Raw genomic sequence first — 3,750 nt, 5'->3', positions numbered from 1 at the left:
GCATAAATATGAATGGAGCAGACATTATTTTCCTGAATCAATATCGACACAAGTGTTAGAATTTGCACATTTTCTGAGGAAAATGCTTGACGTATACTTTTGTTAATCATTTGTTTTATTTCCCCGTCTCATAAAAAACCGATTTGGTCTACTAAGTTTAATTAGCAATGATCAGACTTTTTAATTTTAACAAAGTTTAATTATGCATCAAGCTTTACCTGTATTGACTCATCGTCAAGCAACAATTAAATAATGACGTTTTCACCTGTGATTGTTTTATTTAAATTATTTATTTGGAAGGATGATCATAGTAAATTGAACTTCTTTATAAATGACCATGAAAAAAACTAAACACATGGAAATAATATCTACACTGGTGTTTGGAACAGCGAGTCAGAAACCTGCGCTGGAACGCAGTATTTTTACGCAAGAGATTGTGAGTAAAGCTAACGATTTAGGTAATTTAGTTAATAACAAACTTTATTATGAGGGGAAAATTAGGAAAATGACACATTTCCTCATCTGGTAGCATTTTCTCCAAAGCGACCTGTCATCTCAGCACAGCAACAAACTCTAGCTGCGTTTGAACTGCAACAATAATGACAAACTCTGCGCAATTATTTGTGAACACTGCCAGGAAATGTTACCTGCTCTGGGCCAAATATAGGTGAGCATTTGGCCCGGACCTGTAAAAGAACTATAGGCTTTTTTTTTGTCCACAACCCGTCAGCATGGATCTGGAGAACGAATGGTTGCACACAGGTTTGGGCCAGATGTGGCACAAATACAAAATTCTTATTTTATTTTTAGGCTGCTTTGGTCGACCCGGATGGGATCAGAGCCAAAACATTTTTTTTTTCAGATGTCAGGCAGTTCATGATCACAGTCTACCCCAGAGCTGGCACATGTGTGCAAACCCTCCGACTGTACAGGTTGTGCACACTGTGCCTCATTTAAATACTTAATGATTTTATGATTGTGGTGGAACTAATACTTTTAGGTTCAAGCAAGTAATTCATGACATCCTTTAATGACCTAGATTTTCATGACATGCTGTTCATCTGCAGATAGAATGATTAAAGTCAGAACAAGATTTGCTAACAACAATCATTCTTAGATATCACTTGTCTTTGTCTTTGGGTTTTCTGTTGACCTTGTATCAAATCTTGCTAAGATGACAGAATGTGTTTGTTAATATATATATGAGGCCTCTCGAGAAACAGTTCAACAGTAGTATGGAGAGACAGTGACAGAGAGAAGCAGAGGCACAGAGACAGGCCAGGTTCTCTGTGTTTCCTGTTGTTGCAATAAAACTCAGCTGATCATCTCACAGAGTACCTTCATTCTTGGACCACGTATTTCTGTCTTTGTTGAATAAATATTGCCATAACAGTGATCAAGAGTTTGTTCTCATTTTACATCATTATAGTTATGAAGTGTATTGTCTTCTGGAGAATACTACACCAACATAAGCATCAAATATATAAACTCCAGCTTGCGAGCACTGTCAGCTGAGTGCTGCGCAACAAAACCAAACCATGCAGATCTGGTGACTTGAAAGGATTTATGCTGGAAGCATAGTCCTGATCTTAATGCTGTCGGGGGGGGGGGGGTGGTGGTGTCATAACTTGAGAAGGGGTTATCTGCAGAATCAAAGTGGGCGTGTCACAAGAGTGGGCGCGTCAAAAGCATAAACACTGTGGGCTACGAGGCCTACATGACAGTATCCTTAGATCCTGCTTGATCTCTTTACAGCCTGACCCTGACCCCAAACACTAAGGTTAACCAGGAGAAATGTGACCCAAGTAGGGTTCTCCAGAAAAAGTGGTGCCGTACAGTATCGCCCCTTTTTTGCTTGTCCAGTCAGGTGTGTCCCTTTGACAAAGTCCGTCAAATCAGGTGTGTCGCTTTAGAATCGCCTTTCCTTGTGACACGCCCACTCTTCCGCAGAGACCCCTACTTGCATAACTAGTCAGCATTAGGTGCAGCCTGTTAATTTCCCTGGGACCAGCTGATGGGCAGGGCCGTAAAGTGGGGGGCCAGTGGCCCCCTGGCCCCCACTTTTCCAGCGCCACTGACCGCCTCATGGCCTCATGGGATATCCTCTTTCCTTTCTGCTGGACAGTCGCGGTCCAGGCAGGCACATGGCATAGACATCTGTTAAACTTGCAGGTGACTGGAAAATGAGAGTTAATGTCATGTTAGGGCTGTTTTACACACTCAAGAGTTTTTTAATTTAACCTTTTCAAAACCATAATACCAAAACCTTCGCATTTAAGCTGGCTAGTCAATTGCTTTCTCCAGCTAGATTTGGTAGAACCTCTCTGCCTGCTTTTTTTTTTGTTAACTTTCTCTGACAGTTTTAAAATTAGACAGTTCTAAAAGAAACTCAGGATGCGGTGACTTGTTCCTATTTCATTTGTAATGATGAAGATATCTCCCTGCTGTGTATAAGCAAAAATCAAGGCTCAAAACTGGAAGGACTGGTATTTTTTCCTGTGTGTAATTTTTGTTTTATAGTATTTTTGTTCTCTTTTGTTGTGTTTTTATTGTTTGGTTTGTTCTTTTCTGAACCTGTCTTCCCATGCTATCTCCCTAGTTCAGCCTGCCACACCCAGTTACCTCTGGTTCTGGTTTTATCAGTCACAGCTGCAGTTAACCTTCTCATCAGCCCCAGTTCTTATGGTCTCACCTCACTGTGTCATTGTTGTGTTTTACACTAAGTCCAGTACTCCTTGTGTTTTGATGCTACATAATGTTTTTTTTCTTTGTTAGTTTCTTTTCATTTTTAATAAATACTTTACTTTTGTTTAAATAATACTTTACTTAAGCTCCTACGTCAGTCTGGTTTTGTAGGTTCATCCTCCACTGACTCCACCAACGTTATCCACTAGATGTCAGAAGAGGGCACATGTCTGGTTCCACTGAAACATCAAAGTTTATTTGTTTTAGATAACATTTTATGTATGAATAGTTTACTCATTTTAAAATGAAAGTATAACAACTTGACATGTATTTAGAACATTCTGAAAATGTTCTGCCACGTTTTCCTACTGATGTTGACCAAAAATCATCCAAAAAAAAGGCAACTTTTCTGCTCTTTCATAAACAAGCCCCCTTTGACATCATCTATCCTGTCCCCCTCCTCTCCTATTCTCTCTGACTATCTCCCTCTGCTGGCTAATAATACTTCTGTTGAAGTCTGAGCGCTGGCCTTTGATGGAGAAGGCCACACCGGCCTGCCATGCGTCAGCCATGACGTCAGTGCATTCAAACACACAGGGCTCTGTTTGGAGGAGAGGCCTGCTGTGGATGGATTGTTGCTCTCAGCTGCCACATACCTGCTTGTTGCTTTGATTTGTAGCACATTAGAAAAAAAAACATGAATGAAGAATGCTCAGTAGGAGGGTGAGAGAGCAGGGAATAAAAAGAGAGGAAGGGGCATGTCAGAGATGTTGTGAAGTCTCCCTTTTCCAGCTTTCTGATCTCCAGTCACTGCCGTTACACTAAATCAGTTTTTGTTTTAAATCATTTTTGCCAGAAAATATATACAGGTGCTGGTCATAAAATTAGAATATCATGAAAAAGTAGATTTATTTCAGTAATTCCATTTAAAAAGTGAAACTTGTGTATCATATTCATACATTACATACAAACTCATATATTTCAAATGTTTATTTCGATTAATTTTGATGATTACAAATGACAACAAATGAAAATCTCAAATTCAGCATATCAGAAAATTAGAAT

This window comes from Austrofundulus limnaeus, unplaced genomic scaffold, assembly GCF_001266775.1.
Source record: "Austrofundulus limnaeus strain Quisiro unplaced genomic scaffold, Austrofundulus_limnaeus-1.0 Scaffold444, whole genome shotgun sequence".
Taxonomy (NCBI): Eukaryota; Metazoa; Chordata; class Actinopteri; order Cyprinodontiformes; family Rivulidae; genus Austrofundulus; species Austrofundulus limnaeus.
Note: the sequence above shows the minus strand (reverse complement) of the source record.